The sequence below is a fragment of the Pongo pygmaeus genome, chromosome 3, assembly GCF_028885625.2.
Source record: "Pongo pygmaeus isolate AG05252 chromosome 3, NHGRI_mPonPyg2-v2.0_pri, whole genome shotgun sequence".
Classification (NCBI taxonomy): Eukaryota; Metazoa; Chordata; class Mammalia; order Primates; family Hominidae; genus Pongo; species Pongo pygmaeus.
Window position 1 is genome coordinate 10,532,423 of NC_072376.2, and position 17,349 is coordinate 10,549,771.

General features: G+C 36.8%; 1 long non-coding RNA gene across 1 annotated transcript in view; it reads left to right on the forward strand.

The window, feature by feature from the left end:
- The first annotated feature begins 1,190 nt into the window (after nucleotides 1–1,190).
- Nucleotides 1,191–17,349, forward strand: part of LOC134739252 (uncharacterized) — a 224,723-nt gene continuing 208,564 nt past the window's right edge. The window contains exons 1-2 of the long non-coding RNA XR_010125864.1: nucleotides 1,191–1,381; nucleotides 9,482–9,557. This is a non-coding gene — a long non-coding RNA (uncharacterized LOC134739252). The remainder of the gene's footprint in view (nucleotides 1,382–9,481; nucleotides 9,558–17,349) is intronic.

Here is a 17,349-nt window from a genome sequence, read left to right on the forward strand (position 1 = left end):
TTGTGCCTCATTTAGAGCTTTTACAATGTGTCACTTTTATTGCAAACTAACTGGGTTTATTTGTTTAAAAAAAGTCATAATGTATGTGACCATATAATTATTGTGCAAACTGGACACTTTTAAAAATAAAAGGGGCTAATAAAGTAAGTTAATATTATATACTTTTTGAAACCTCATACTGTATTGAGTGATACGTAAATAAAATTTTATAACTCTATAAGACAAATATTTACCTTCAGACATGGTCTTATTTAAATGACTTCCAACTGTTGAGAAAGACGCTGGTATTTTTGTGAGTTTTGGTCTTTGGTCAGTCCTGTGGATATTGCCACTACTTTGACCATGCCCCCTTCCCCTTGGTGGTTTGTAAAAATTAAATACTTGAAATATAGAATCATTCTTGACTCATAGTAAACACTATGTGTGATTTTGCCAACGTCTTTTTTACCTTCTATAGGATATAGTTTTTTTCCACTAGTGGACTGAAGGAAACAAAGAAACCAATCATCATCATCAGCAGCAGCAGCAATAAAACAACAATGCAAAGTACCTTTGGTGATATTTTCACAGCCCATCTTATAATATGAAGGTTTCTTATCATTTATTCAATGCTTAACATGTCAAATGCAATGCAATGTGCTCTACCTATATAACTTATATATTTTAATCTTTGCTACAGCACTCCAATTCCGATATTTATTTCCTTGTTTTACTGAGATGAAAACATGGGCTCAGAAAGAAAGAGCTACTTTTCTAAGATCACACAGCATGTGAACAAGGATTTATATCCTGGTCATTTCACTCTAGGGTCAGTGCTTGTAATCACTAAGCTTCTCTATGTTCATAAATTAGGCAGAATTAAAAAGAAATAAAGCAATGATGTTTCTTATCAGCATAGCCATTGATTCCATCATTGAGTTGGAGAGGGCATTGTAATTGCTAACTTATGAACAATAACTTAAAGAGAGGCTTGTTCAGGCTAAAGACATGATTAATAAAAATGAACAGCCCTTATCTAGCAATGATTATGAGTCATTCTTGCTCATGACGAACTAAGTTCCTGTCCTTTATTGGGTCAAAAGGTGAAGACTGTTTGGCTGCACATGGCTGATCAAGTCCCTCTTTGTCTACTTCCTTCTCCCTGGTTGTTTTCCCTGCCTTACTTTCTTCCAATCCCTGTCTTCAGGATCACTCCAAGCTGTGTTGCTTCAGAGAGAAGTTGCTAAGAAGGCTTCTGTTGCAAATGGCACAAGCTGAATGTTTCCCAGAGCCAGGCAATCCCTCACCCAAGACAACTTGTACAGGCCCTTCACATCCTCTTGGTGCTTTTTCAACACAGCAGCTATACAGGCTGAATTCTGTCAATCTGTATTTTCCAAAGGTACGCCAGTGCTCAACAACCTCTGTTTTATGCTCTCCTGCTTCTTCCTGCTCCATTTACCTTTTTTCCTGATTATCTCCTATAATATATTTGTCATCTAAATAACCCCAGTCCCACATCTCTCTAGCCTTACAAAGTTTTGTACTCGAATGTTGTTCTTATCCATTACATTTGCTTCTGTCTCCCTCCATTCTGATTTTGGCTTAGCTTTTCTGGATGAGTTATACTTGAATAAGATCTACTGGTAACACTCTCTCCATTGGACAAGCCCCAAAGCTGACTTCTCTTAGAATTCTGTTCTTGGAGGCATCTCTTGCTCAAATATTCCCTAGCTTGTTCCCAGATAATCTCTTCCTAATAGTCATAGAAGGAAATTGTTGTCATGGTTAAAGTAGAACCTCCATAGTTCAATTTAATATGAACAAGGATGTAAAGCATTTAGGCATCATGCATAGAGCTGAACATATAACAAATATATAGCCAACAGGTTATCTAAATGACAAAGAATGTTCTAGAATAACTCCTGACTTGAATCCACACAGATGTAGGAAATGATTGAGCCAAAGGCAGGCTTAGCAGCAACTAATAAATTATTTCTCTCCCCAAAACATGCTTGTTCTAACATGGCATTTATTCAGAGTTATGTTTAATTTGGCTGTCTTAAATGCAAAAAACAGATATGGACACAAACACATATTTTAACACATAGTTGTTGTTTTTTTTCTCCAGAGAAATGGCTCCTTTGATATACTGAGAGAGTAGAAGTAAATGTTGCTTTGAACTAGTCTCTTTGTTCAGCTGCTAACTGTGCTACTTATAGCACACACACAAAATTCTGGAGGGAGGATATCATAATGTGTAAGAGCCCGGGTGCTGGAATCAGCCCACCAGAATTCTGGCTCTACAGTTTCCAGCTGCGTGATGTTTGTTAAATTACTTTAGCAACATAATCTTCATTGTCACCATTTTTTTTTTAAATAAGATAAACCACCTTGGATGGTTTTATGAGGACAAGATGCAATAACTTCAGGTCAAGAACTTTGAAGAGTGCTGAAATACAGTCAGAAGCCAATCAATTTTAGTTGAGAATTTTTACAAAGTGTAAGAGAAAGTGCATAGGCTCTAGAGTCACAGATACCTGGCTTCTCTTTCTTCTCTGCCATTTACTAGATATGTGATTTCCGTGGAGTTGCTGCTTGGAATCTCAGTCCCTTAATCTATAAAATGGGGAAAATCATACATATTTCCCAACGGCTCTTAAATGAGATAATATGTAAATCTTCAGATAACAATAGATGTTCACTAAATGTTAATACCTTTTCACCTTCTCTACCACTGGAAAACCAGTAGAATAAATAAAAGAGGGAGGAAATAGGGACATTAATAAGGAAATTGTTTCATAGGAAGCTGTGAACATTTAGGAATTAGTTGAAAGGTGACTTATAGCCAAATCACAAGGTACGAGTTTCTACTTTGCCAGTGCTCTTTCTTCCCCTGCCACACCTCTGGGTCTCTATTCTGAGCACTGTCTTGGGACTGAAATGGGGTATTAGAACCAGTGAGTCTTCTTTCCTAGTACGCATAACCCTCCGATCTGCTGAGACAGCCTTCAAAGATTCCATGCTTGCAGGATGTCTGCACGTGAGTCTGTGTGTTTGTCTGTTGGCATGCATTGATGTCCATGCATAGTTTCCAGCATCGAGGTGAAAATATCGGTGCCTGTCATCAGATATATCTGGAATGATTGATATTCCTACTTGAGCACTTGATATGTGTGTCCATAAGCAAGTCATTTAACTACTATATGAGGACTAAGTGAGACAAAAGACTGAATTCATAATGGCTGGCAGGCACTAAGTGGGAGATTAAAGCTGACTACAATGATTAGCATAGTAATTATCAATCTCCCTATAGATAAGCACATATAGATCTGTGACTGTGGCTGTATAAGAGACATCCATGTAGGTCTCTACTTCTCTTTTTCTAAGAGAACCGGCAGAGGATCTCCAGGCCTCTCCATACATACTTTGTGTGAACGCATCAGCGGGCCCTACTGACTCTAATTAACTCATTGTATCAGTTCAGAGCAATGCATTCCAAATGCGGCTGATCACTCTGTGCTGGCTGTCTCCAGGCAAAGCTTCTTGTAGGTGTTGGCCATGAGCTCACTCTAACTTACTAGACAGTGGAATGTCATCGAAAAAAGTAAGAAAATTGGCTCCTGAAAGACATGATCCCATTCCCAGCTCTACTCCTTACTCTGTGTTCAATACTGGGCCAGTTTTTCTGCCTCTGGGAATTCTTGTTCTCTTATTGGAAGAATAGAATGATAATAAACTTCACAGATGAATCAGATTCTGAATCTATAGATATGGAACCAAGCACAGAGACTAGCATTCATCTCAATCATTCAGCAAGTAAATATGATGCTTCTCCTGTGAGTCAGGCACTGTGTTAGGCTCTGTAGATGACATAAGGGTGAGGTTTTTACTCTCTTGGGACTTGGAATTACTGGGATGTAATAAATGTGTCCAGAAAATATATATTTTTTCTCCTTTCATCTCTTTGTATGGAAATTCTTTCTAATTTTTGGAGTGTCTGGCCTCTTATTGTCTGTACTCTGCCCCACTGGTGAATTTCTAGTTCAGTGTGCCTCAGGCCAATCTATTATTTTAAAGGCAGGATGTGGATCAAGGTAGTTGCAAGCTTGAGGAAGTCTTGAGGTGGGATAAAGCACATGGAGTATTGCAAAGGTTTTTTTCGTGTGTGTGTGTGTCTGTGTGTCTGTGTGTGTGTGTGTCTGTGTGTGTGTGTGTGTGGCTGGCTGGAAAGCTGCCAAATTTCTAATGATAAATGATTTGCCTTTATTTAAAGAAGGAAGTGGTACTTTCCCTCACAATAGAGGAAGGAGAAAGGCTGTCTCCTCAGGATTTTGTTACCAGCACCGCCTCTCCCCTGACTGGAAGGTGGCTTGAGTTAGGAACAAAAATGACAAATGCAAGCCCAGCCTTAGAGAGCCTCCCAGATAGGTGAAAATGAAAGGCAGAAAAGTACAAGTTACCGAAAGGAATGATCTAGAATGCAAGTGGGATGTGGCAGCATAGCACTGGAAATGCAGTATGGGTGGTAGGTTGGGAGAAGGGGCTGAACCAGCACTCATTATTCTCATGTCCTGGATATGACAGAGATGGCTGGAGCTCAGCACCTCTCTCTGTCCCTCTGCACTTCCCAGGGTACCCCGTGGTTAGACAGGGTCCCTGCAACAGGGTTCTAGCCAATGGGATGTGGCTGAAGTGGCTTATTCAATTTCTTGAGAGCCTTCTTAGTGCCAGATCTGTTCTTAGCCTTGGAAATTCAGCTGGAAACACAACCAATACAAATATCTGTCCTCAGAGAGCTGACATATTCTGGCGAGTGAGATAGACAATGAATGTACACTCATTGAATAAGCAAAATATAGTGAATCTGATAAAACATATGAACAAGTAAAATACATAAAAATAAATATATGCTTTTATATGTAATTTGTTTATAAGTAAAAAATGTAAATGTTTCTATATAATTTTATAAATTTATGTAAAATTATATAAGTGTACACATATGTGTGTGTGTATATATAGTACGTACATAATATATAGCACAAAATATAAAGATGGTGATAAATGCTAAGCCAATAAATCAATTAGGTAAGGAGAATCATAAGTACTGGAGGAATAATTTTAAAGAGGTGGCTATGGAACCCTAATAGAGAAAGTAAAATTTGAATAAAGAGACATAGAACTAATCATGAAGACATCTGAGAAAAGAACATTGCATGGTTATGAGGAACTCCATTCAGTGGAGTGGAAGGCGGGGAATAGAATAGGGAAAATTCTGGAGAGAGGATGTATGTCTGGATCATCTCTGGCCTTGAGGCCACTGCAAGGTTGTTGGCTTGCAGTCTGGGGTAAATGGAGAAGCTAGTACATGAGGAGTGAGATGCGACATATTTCATGAGAATTACTCAGATGGGTATTTTGAGAATACACTGAAAGAGATGTGGGAGCAGGCCAGAAGCAGAAAGACAGTGTGGAGGCTCTTCCAGTGTTAAGAGAAGAGGCTGGCATGGACCAGGAGTTGGGAGTGGAGGTGGGAGATTTGGATACATTTTGAAGGAGCCAATAGAATTTGCTTATGAGCAAGATGTGGGGAGTGAGAGCAAGAGAGGAGTCATAGGAGACTGCAGAGTTTTGCACCTCTAAGGCAGCTGGAAGTTGCTTAGGCTGGAATGGAGTTGCGAGTCTGAGTTTGGAAAGGCTACAGGAAGACCATGCATGTGGAGTGGGTAATGGTATCAAAACCTCAAATTTGAGATGCCCATGGGATATCAAAATTAAGATTAAATATAGACACTGGATGTGTGCCCTGGATGCTGGGGGGAGAGGTTGAGATAAAAATGCACAGTTTCAAGCCATCGGTGTACAGATAGTACTTGAAAATTTAAGTGGTGATAAGAAGGTGGGGTCACCCTTCTTATCTTTCTGCATCCAAGGTGGTTGAGTAACAGGTGCAGTGGCAGAAAGGAAATGAGTCCACTTGAAGAACAGGAATTTCTGAACAGGATAGGAAGGAGAATGGCCTCAGAGGCAGCCTGCTTCCTGAAAAAGTTTTCTGGACTTCCAAGCAGAACCCAGAGATATTAATAAAGAGAAAGGGAAAACAAAATTATGGTAATTTTACTAACGTGAGAAAAATAAGATAAATTATTTACTAAATAATTTGGTAACCACAGACTTTCTAAGCAGTGACTCAGAAGGTTCTTGCTGGAAGGTGCACCTTAAAACACTGATACTGGAGTGAATGACAGGCACAGAGGTTCTGATAACTCATCCACTTGTTTCACTTACACGTCATCTGGAAGCTCTGGGGCCATTCTAATGGCAGTCTTAGTTCTAAGGCAATTTCAAGAGAACAAAAATAGAATTATTATTTCACTGAAAGCTGTGTAATGTGTTACAGGTTAACACAGAAATCACATAATGTCAAACATGTGCATAGACCAGAAAGCAAATGTAAATGTTGTAAGTAAATGAAAATGCATGAATGTATAGACAAGAATGGTGGAGGTTGTGGCAAATTAGGATACAGTAATTATTCAGTTGACTGCTGTCATGTGGGACTAGAAGTCAAATTTTCTTCAAATTTTCAAGAGCCTAGAAATGTGGGTTTTTATGTGGAAATGCCCAATATTTAAATGTTGGCAACCAGTTTACTTTAGTAAACATCTGTGTACATGAAACAAAGTATGTCTTCTGTCTAATGGTAGCTGACTGAACACAAATTTTCAACCACTAATGGAGGACTTTATTTACCTGTTCTTTTCACAAGCATTTGCTGAGAAGCTGCTATGTTATTGGTGGATACAAGTGAAACAAAACTACATATGGCATGATTGTTTCCCGCCTAGTAAGGAATGTGAACAACTCTACATGCGGTGTCATGCTTTGTGTTTGTAAAGGATAGTTCTGAGGCAAAATGGGAAGAAACAAATACCTCTGCAATGACAAGACTCTAAATACCCCATGAGGAGAGTGACATTTGGGGTAAATCCAGCTTGGGGATGAAAGAGTGTGCAAGATGTTAGAAGTCTGCTGAACTTGTATTTGGTTTATTATAAAGTATACAAATGACTAAACTGTTCTAATCTACTGTTGTTATGAGAGTGGACTGCTTATCTGCCATTTTTCATTATGATCTATGATCCATGGTAGTCACTAACTACAACTTCTTATTAACAGTTTTACTGAAATATAATTTGCATAGGATACAATTAACTTATTTAAAGTGTATAATTCACCATATTTTAGAATATGTACAGGGCTACACAACCATTACCACAATACAGACAGTCCTCAACTTAGGATTGTTCCACTGATCATTTTTCAACTTTATGATGGCTTTGTCAGGGTATTAAATGTGCTTTTGACTTATGATGGGTTTATTGCAGTGTAACTCCATCATAAGTCGAGGAACATCTGTATAAATTTTAAGATACTTTTCCCCTGTAAAATAAATCTCATATCCATTAACAATCATCTCCCACTTTCTCCTCCCACTCAGCCATAGGTAACCACTAATCTATTTTCTGTCTCTATTGATTTGCCAAATCTGGATGTTTCACAGAAATGGAATAATATAATATTCGAGTCTTTTGTGACTGCTGTTACTTAGCATAATCTTTTCGAGGTTCATTCATTTCCTAACACGTTTTACCAAATAATTTCTTCTTATGGCCAAATAATATCCCACTAAATAGATATGCCACATTTTATACGTTCATTCATCAACTGATGAACATTTGCATTGTTCCCACTCTTTGATTATTATGAATAATTCTCCTATGAAGAGTGTGTACAAGTTTTTGTGGATATCTGTTTTCCATTCTCTTGAATATATACATAGGAGGAAATAGCTGGGTCATATGATAACTCTGTGTTAAATAGTTTGAGGCACTGCCAAAATATTCTTCAAAGTGGCTGCATCATGTTACGTTTCCACCAAAAATATATGAGGGTTACAGTTCCTCCAAAACCTTACAAAACACTTGTAATCATGTGCTTTTTTTTTATTAGAACCAGTCAATCGGCATAAAGTGATATCTCTATTGTTTTTACTTGAATCTTTAACAGAGTATGATGTTAAGAAGCTTTTCGTTTGCTCATTGGCTATTGTATGCATTCTTTGAAGAAATTAAATTTTTCTCTCCTATAATTGAATTGTCTTTTTATGATTGAGTTCTATACATTTTTTACATTTTTCTACTTAAAAGTCCTAATGAGATTTATGGTGTGTTAATATTTTCTCCCATTCTGTTAGTTGCTTTTCATTTCTTTTTTTTTTCTTCTTCTTCTTCTTCTTCTTATTATTATACTTTAAGTTTTAGGGTACATGTGCACAATGTGCAGGTTAGTTACATATATATACATGTGCCATGCTGGTGTGCTGCACCCATTAACTCGTCATTTAGCATTAGGTATATCTCCTAATGCTATCCCTCCCCACTCCCCCCACCCCACAACAGTCCCCAGAGTGTGATGTTCCCTTTCCTGTGTCCATGTGTTCTCACTGTTCAATTCCCATCTGTGAGTGAGAACATGCAGTGTTTGGTTTTTTTGTCCTTGCGATAGTTTACTGAGAATGATGATTTCCAATTTCATCCGTGTCACTACAAAGGACATGAACTCATCATTTTTTATGGCTGCATAGTATTCCATGGTGTATATGTGCCACATTTTCTTAATCCAGTCTATCATTGTCGGACATTGTTTGCAGAGAAGAGTCATGAAGATTTATGCCTGGTTTATCCTAATAATTTTATAGTTTTTATTTTTTGTTTTTCCATTTAGTTCTGTGATAAAAAAAAATTTTTCTTTTTTCTTTTTTTTTTTTTTGAGACAGAGTTTCACTCTGTCACCCAAGCTGGTGTGCAGTGGCATGATCCTGGCTCACTGCAAGCTCCGCCTCCCGGGCTCATGCCGTTCTCCTGCCTCAGCCTCCTGAGTAGCTGGGACTACCGGTGCCCACCACCATGCCTGGCTAATTTTTTTGTATTTTTAGTAGAGACGGGGTTTCACTGTGTTAGCCAGGATGGTCTCGATCTCCTGACCTCGTGATCCACCCTCCTCGGCCTCCCAAAGTGCTGGGATTACAAGCGTGAGCCACTGGAACCGGCCGGTCTGTGACAAATTTTATGTTAGGCTGGACACAGTGGCTTATGCCTGTAATCCCAGCAATTTGGAAGGTCGAAGCGGACAGATCACTTGAGCCCAGGAATTTGAGACCAGCTTGAGCAACATGGCAAAACCCTGTCTCTACAAAAAATACAAAAACTAGCTGGGTGTGGTGGCATGTGCCTCTGGTTCCAGCTACTAGGGAGGCTGAAGTGGGAGGATCACTTGAGCCTGGGAGGTTGAGGCTGCAGCCAGCTGTGATCACATCGCTGCACTCCAGCCTGGGTAACAAAGCGAGACCCTGTCTCTAAATAAATACATCAATTTTAAGTTAATTTTTGTGAATGGTGTGAGGTCGGGGTCTGACTTCATTCTTTTGTGTTTGTCCTAGCACCATCTATTGAAAAGTCTCTTCATTCTCCATTAAATTTTTTGGCACCTTCATTGCAAATCAATTGAGCATAAACGTAAGTAACTATTTCTGTACTCTCAATTCCATTCCATTGATCTATCTGTTTATACTAATGCCAGCACTACACTGTCTAGATTACTGTACTTTTGTATTGTTTATCAATCAGAAAGTTGGAAGAGAGTTTTCCAACTTTTTTCTTTAACTTTATTCTTTGTTTTGGCTATTTGTGGTACTTTGGAATTTCTTAATAATTTTAGAAAAAATTTGTCAATTTCTAAAAAAAAAAAAGGCAGCAAGAATTGTGTTGCATGTGTAGACCAATTTGGGAGTGTTGCCATCTTAACAGTATTAAGTCTTTTATTCCATGACAATGTGATGTGATTCTATTTATGTAGGTCTTTATTTTCTCCCGATGATATTTTGTTGTTTTTATACAAAAATTTTGCATCTACTGGTAATTTTGCCGGGTGTAGTGGCTCATGCCTGTAATCCCAGAACTTGGGGAGGCTGAGGTAGGAGGATCACTTGAGCAGGGTCAGTTTGAGACCAGCCTAGGCAACATAGTGAGACTCTGTCTCTACAAAAAAAAAAAAAAAAACAAAAGAAAAAATTAATTAATTAGCTGAACATGGTGGCACACACTTGTAGTCCCACATACTCAGAGTGTGGAGGTGGGAGAATCACTTGAGCCCAAGCAGTCACAACTGCAGTAAGCCATGATTGTGCCACCGCACTCCAGTGATAGAGTGATACCCTGTTTTAAAAAAAAAAACTATTATTAATTAAATTTGTGCCTGAGTATTTTATTTTATATGCCACTGTAAATTGAATTATTTTATTAGTTTTATATCAAAATGCTCATTTTTCATGTGTAAAATTCAATTAATATTTGCATTTTGATCTTATATCCTGAAACTTTGCTGAACGAGTTTATTGGTTCTATTTTTTTTTCCAGTGGATTTCTGAGAACTTTCTACATACAAAATCATGCCATTGTTAGAAAAGATAATTTGACTTCTTCCTCTTCAATGTGGGTAACTTACATTTCATTTTATTGACTAATGGCCCTGGCTATAAACCCCAGTATTATGATGAATCAAAGTGATGGAAGCAGACATATTTGCTTGGTCTTGGACCTAATCTTAAGGGGAAAGCATTCATTCTTTCACCATTAAGCATGACATTATCAGAATTTTTTGAGATAACTTTTAGAAGGTTAAGGGAATTCCCTTCTATTTCTAGTTTGTTGAGTGTTTTTAGCATGAAAGGGCATCACATTTTTCAATTTTTTTCTATACCTGTTGAAATGACAATTTTTTGTACTTTATTCTATTTATATTGTAAATTATATTAATTTGCAGATGTTAAACCAAACTTGCATTCCTAGAATAAGTTCTACTTGGTCATGACTTAACCTCTTTATTTATTTATTTACTTTTGATGTTATTGAATTTGGTTGCCGAGTATTTTTTTGAGGATATTTGTACCTATGCCCATAAGGAATGTTGGCAGGCAGTTTTCTTGTGATACTATTTTCTGTTTTGTTTTTTAGGATAATATTGGCCCATAGAATGAGTTGAGAAGTACTTCTTCCTCTTCTATTTCATGGAAGAGTTTCCGAAGAATTAGTTTTACGTCATTTTTGGTGCAAGTGAAGTGACACACACTGGGCCTAGGGTTTCCTTGTAATGGAAAGTTTATAGAATTACTAATTCAATTTTTCCACTCGTATGGTTTATTATAATCTTATATTTATTCTTGAATAAGTTTAGCAATTTGTGTCTTTCTAGGAATTGTCCATTTCATCTAAGTTCCCTAATTTGTTGATTCAGTTTTTATATAGGACTCTAATAATTATTTTTATTTTTTAAAAAACTATAGATTCAAGGGTACATATGCAGGTTTGTTACATGGGTGTATTGCATAATGGTGTGGTTTGGGCTACTACTGTACTCATCACCCTAACAATGAATATTGTACCCTATAGCTAATTTTTCAACCCTCACTCCCTTCCTGCTGTCCCCCTTTTGGAGCCCCCAGTGTCTATTATTTCCGTCTTTGTGTCCATGTGTACCAATTGCTTAGCTCCCACTTATAAGTTAGAAAACGTGGTATTTGATTTTCTGAGTTATTTCACTTAGGATAATCACCTCCAGATCTATCTATGTTGCTGCAAAGGGCATGATTTCATTCTATTTTTACGGCTGCAAAGTGTTCCGTGGTATATGTATACCATATTTTCTTTATCCAGTCATCCATTGATGGATATTTAGGTCAATTTCATGACTTGACTATTGTGAGTAGTGCTGCAATAAACATATGAGTGCAGGTGTCTTTTTTACACAATGATTTCTTTTCCTTTGGGTAGATACCTAGTTGTGGGATTGCTTAGATGAATGGTAGTTCCATTTTTAGTTACTTGAGAAATCTCTATACTAGCTCAGTAATAATGGCCCCCATTCACTGCTGATTTTATTCATTTTCCCAATGTCATAAACTCCTGGTTTTCTTACCATGATTTATTAGATTGTCTTGATTGAATATTTTGCCATTTGCTATGCACCCTTTGGACAAGTTCAGAGATTTTAAGTGATATTTTAAAATATTTTTACTATTTAAGTTTTTGCTTTGCTGGGGAGAGCATCTGCCAAATTTCTTAATTTACCACTTCTGAAAGTCTCTCAATCACTACAAGTGTTCCGAAAAATTTCTGAGAATCTAAGGAAACATCTGAATATTTTCCCCAGAGAAAGGTATAATCACAAAAAGAAACTTTATCTAAACTCAGGCAAAATCTTTGGTCTTTCTGAATTTTAGGAACACAAAGTTAAGAATCCTTTTAGACCTCTAAAATTCTATTTTAATAAAAATTTACAGAAAGGGAAGAGTGTGGGTTTGCAGATTGTCGTAGATTGCAAATTTGTGTGTAGCAGATTTGTACCAGATTTCAGCTAATCATTTATGAGGCTAAATGGGGATTTGGAGAGTCTATATCTGGCTTGTCATCAGTAAGCAGGAGTTGGGGAGTGATCTCTGAGTCTTGCCTAAGTTGTTTGGAGAAGTGTAGTTCTTTGCAGTAAATCCTTTCCTAAGACACAAGAGGGTGGGGAGATATCTTAAGCTTTGCTGTTTTCCAGGAGCACGGGTCTCAGGAAAATTAAACATAGCCACCACAGAACAGCTAAGATGTTCAGTGGCATCATCGCTGTCCCTATTTGAGTCTCTTGACTGAATTGCACATCTACACTTAGTTTTTTTAAAGAAAGATTTCAGTGGGAGGCAGGAAAGTCACCCACCCAAACCCTCTGAGCTCTGCATCCCAGAAATAATAACTGCTAATCTAATTTGCTTCCAGATGTGACTGAGCCCCTTTTACCAGTGGGCAGGGTTGCTGTACCTTAACAATTCCTGATTGCTCTCTCTTTTCAATGGGTATGTTCTCATCCCTTTGGCTTTTGGTCAATAAAGCCTAAAATATTTACTACCAGTCTTATTAAGTCAAAATGATCTACTCTTTCCCTAGAACAGTGGTTCTCAAACAAAAACCATGTGTCAGAATGACCCAGAAACCTTAAAACTGAGAATGCCAAGCTGCACTTCCAGAGATTCTGGTTGAGTAGGTTTTACTTGTTGACTAAATATTTGCATTTCCATCAAATTCGCAGGAAATGCTGATACTGTTAGTCCATGGACCACACTTCGAGAAGCATTAGTCTGGATCTTCTATGTTCTTCACTTACTACTTTCCACCACCTTGGAGTATCTGTTCTCTTTAAATAAGAGTTTTTAAAATTATTTTTTGAAAGAGAAAAAGAAAATGTGTTGCCCAATTGGTAAGAACATTCTACCATTCTGAGATGTGAAAGGGTGGAATGCTGTCTGGAAGTAGGGAGGTAAAAGTCAGACAGACAATTTAGGGAATAGCCTAAAAGATACCTCATTGTTCACCACTCATTATTAACAAGTGTTAACATTTTATCATGGTCTTTTCATAGTTTTAAAATGTTAGCTGTAATAATACTGCTGATCTCTTTAACAAATGCTGCTTCCATCCTATATATTTTCCTAGTCTCATTGCTCTTCCTATCACCTTTATTTACCATGATAGGCAACAGTGTCATTGATCTGTTGTGTGTCCACCCTGTCCATGGTTTTTATTATTACAACATAGTATGTGTACACACACAATATATAACCTTAATATTTATAATATGGCATCACATTTTATTCGACGTTTTGGTTTTTCACTTAATATTGTATATTTTATATCTTCCCATCCTGATACAAGTTTAATTATTTCGTTTACTTTATATATATTATTCTCTCATACGAATATCCCTCATTTAATCATACCCCTATTGATGGACATTAGATTTTGTTTATAATTCATTGCTTTTATAAAAATGCTGCAATGAAACTTTTTGTAAGTCATGTTACGCATGTGAGCATGAGTTTCTTTCTTGAGTATATATGTGGAAGTGGAAAAGTGAAATTGATAAATGTATTAATCAAGGTTATCCACAGAAACAGAACCAATAGGACATATATCGATGCATAGAAAAAGATTTATTATGGGGCATTGGCTCACTCAATTTTGAAGGCTGAGAAATTCCATGTTCTGTCCTCTGTAAACTAGAGACCCACCAAAGCTTGTGGTGTAGTTCCAGTCCAAACCTGAAGACTTGAGAACCAAGGGAGCCAATGGTGTAGTCCCAATCCAAGTTTGAAGGTCCCCAAACTAGGTACCAGTGATGTGAGTCCTGGCTCAACTTCAAAGCCAAGGATCAGGAGCACTGATGTCCAAGGGCAGGAGAGAATGGATGACCCAGCTCAAGAAGAGAGAGAAATTTGCCCTTTCTCTGAGCTTTTGTTCTTTCTCTGAGTTTTTAGTCTGACCTCAATAGATACAATGAGGTCCATCCACATGGGTGAGGGCAGAGCTTCATGGCTGTGTCCACTGGTTAAATTGCTAATCTCTTCCAGAACACCCTTACAGACACATCCAGAAATAATGTTGAACTAGCTATATGGGCATCCCTGAGCCTAATCAAGTTCATACATAAAATTAACCATCAGAGTAAAGATTGTACATTTTCAAGTTTACTTACTAAATATCACCAGATCATTATCAAAAGTGGTTGTATCAATTTGCACTCTGAATGAGAATGTCCCTTTCCACACACCTTTACATGCACCTGGAATTTCAGGACTCACTTCTTAAAACATAATGCTTTGTGAGATACTCACAATCCAGGGAGACACTATCTGTTAAACATCTTGAGTATATTTAAATGTTTAAAAAATAATTAGTATGTGATGTGATGGATAGGATAGTTCAGTTTGATTAAATCATTCCACAATGTAAAAAGATATCGAAATGTCACATTGCACACCATAAATATATACAAATAGTATTTGTGAATTAAAAAGAAAAAAAAGAAATTTTTGCAATGATGGAAGTTTTTTTAATTTGTCCTGTCTCTAAAATAATAGGGGCTAGTCACATGTGGTGGTAGAGCAGTAGAAATGTGGCCAATGTGATTCCAAAACTGAATTTTAAATTTATTTAATTTTAATTAGTTTAATTTTAAATTTATATGGCCACATGTGGCTAGGGGATGCCAGTTTGGACAGAAGAGGTCTCTGTGGATAGAAAAGACCTTCCAGCACTGGTGATGTATGACAAGCTTCAACTGGAGGAAATGCATTAAATGTGGCTGATGTTCAAAGGCAGGAAAGATCACTGTCAGGGAGCTGAGGATCATTTGGAAAGGGAAAGTTTGGATTAGAAGTAAAGCTTATGTTGGGAGAGAAGCCTGAGCAAACAAGTTTGCAGTGAGGAGATGATTTATTAGCCACTAAAAATGACAGTTATGACAACCATATACAATATGGATAACTGCTTGCAATGCTCTATTAGGTGAAAAAATGAAAATAAAAAGTGATGTAGATACTCCACAGCTTCTAAGAAGACATTTCATGCACATGAAAACTAAAGAAAATACACACAAAATAAGTGTCTTAGAGTTGAGGCTTTAAACATTATTATTATTATTTAATAATATTATTTTCAAAATATCTTTTATTGTCTATCATGCTTTCTTTTTTAAAGATTAACTAGCAGATCTTGTGGCTTTATAAGCATAAATAATTTAATGAACAATTAAAAGCAAAATTCATTTATGGTAACAGGTGATATTCATGAGTTGAAAACACCTAAGCATAATCTTGACTTGAACAGCAGAACTTCTAAGCAGAGAAAAACACAAATAAATAGATTGCTGAAAGTTTCTGACTCTGTGTGATCCTTCTGAAAAACTGTATTATGACATATTTTGAATTGATTATTCTAAACTACCTGCTGTGATCTTAGTCAATCAAAGTGTGAATTATTTAGGAAACAGGTTTTGTTCTTTCTTATTGGAGCGTAAGTCAGGTACTAGTTTCTCTCCAAATTAAAAATAAATAATAAATAAACAAATCTGATAGAACACATGTTTACTAAGGTTGTGATTTAATTTTTCTCTTGTCCTTTGTCTTTGTATATTCCAAAGGAAGTAGAGATTTGGCACACATTTCCAGCTAGATTTGGTTGGTAAGACCTGGGGTATCCAGGTATTACTTTGCTTATTCCAAAAAAAAAAAAAAAAGAATGAATTTTTTTATTACAAAATCTCAAACTTGCTGAAAAGTTGCAAATGTAGAACAAAGAACTTTGAAGGTTTTTAACTTGATGCCACATCTCCCCTTAACAATGTAGTATTTATTGATTCTAACCAAGAATGTTCTTCCGCATAGACATAATAATATCAAAATCAGGAGGGTAACCTTTGATACATTACTATCATGTAATCTTCAAACTCCAGCAAAGTTTTATAAATGTTCCAATAATGTCCTCTCTGGTGAAAGGATCTAATTCAGAATCCTACGTTGCCGTGAGTTGCCCCATCTTTTTAAACTATTTCAGGCTGGAACAGCTCATCTGTCTTTCCTTGAAGTTCATACTCTTGACATGTATCAAGATTACAGGTCAGTTAATTGTACAATGTTTCTCAGTTTTTATTTGTCAGGTATTTCCCCATGTGTAAAGATCCTTCACTCCTCATGCTGTTCTTACAGCATGTTATTGTCTCTCCTCTCATTGAAAGGTGGGATCCATGTTCTGTTCCTTGACCTGGGTGGGTCTCTGATTATGGAGGGATTGATACATACATATAGTAAATAGGGAAGGGCAGGAAAGGGATAGATTTTAGAGCTTGTAAATGATATTCATATTCTGATGTTGCCACTTACAGCTTTGTCTTTGGTTTTTGGCTAACTAGGGACTTTCACTTTCCTCACCTGTAAAGTGTGGTGGGTGATGATAAAGGTGTTTCTCATGTGAGTCTATTGTGAGGGCTGCCTACTCATATTTTCCCTTTGCTCAGCCTACACTCTCACCAATGCTAAAACAGATAGAACTGCTCCTAGAAGGCAGAGGCTTTCTACTTATCTGTGTATACCTAATGCTTAGCACATAGTAAGCACTCCATGAATATACAAAGTAAATTCATTTACATTAGGAATGAGTCAATTATATCACATTCTAAACTTTAAGATTTTATATTTTTAATTTCTGTTGGTATTGTAAGTGCCACATGAGTGATGGTTGTGACTTCTGAATCATGATTTCTACCTATCTGAAATATTCAAATATATATGTGTTTTGTACATACTGTTATATATATAGCCATTTTAAAACTTAACACTTGACTTTTAGCCCAAGTTTCTGGACTACAATAGGTGTTCAGTAAATATGAATAACCAACTAAATGGATATGTAGATGTATGAATAAGTAAATGATTAG